Source organism: Corvus brachyrhynchos, unplaced genomic scaffold (genome assembly GCF_000691975.1).
Source record: "Corvus brachyrhynchos isolate BGI_N302 unplaced genomic scaffold, ASM69197v1 scaffold166, whole genome shotgun sequence".
NCBI lineage: Eukaryota > Metazoa > Chordata > Aves > Passeriformes > Corvidae > Corvus > Corvus brachyrhynchos.
Genome location: NW_008239671.1, coordinates 314,437 through 314,975, shown reverse-complemented (window position 1 = coordinate 314,975; position 539 = coordinate 314,437).

The window sequence follows — 539 nt, the reverse complement described above, 5'->3', positions numbered from 1 at the left end:
CCCAGCTTGTGAAACCTCCGCTTCCTCAGCGCGCTCTGGGCACAGGCATCCCACCCCACCATCCTGCACCGCCACGAGCCAGGGCAGCGCGGTGGGGATGGAGCCCCTGGGACCCCCACACCACCCACCCAAGAGTCTGGGCTCAGGGGTCACTGGCAAGATGGTTCTGGTCACTGGAGTGGGTCATGTGGTGGCACGGTGACCTCCCTGGCTGAGCACCACGGCCAGAGCCCGCAGCCAGCAGGACATGGGGCTGGACATGGGATCATGGAGTGAGTGCAGCTCCAGACACGCCATGGCACGAGGAGCCACGCGGAGCCGTGTGCCTGTGACAGCCGTGAGCTCCCAACCGGCACCACCGGGATGAGGCTTCTGCCGTCGTGGCTGGGTCTGGCTTGTCCACATCTCCATCCCTGTCCCTTGGTGCCCCAGGCCCAGCTGTGCCAGCGCTGGCTCCGTGTCCTGTCCTCTGCAACCCAACCACGGCACTGGGAGCAACGGCTCCGCACCAGCCACTTCCCTCCTCCTGCTGGGCACAC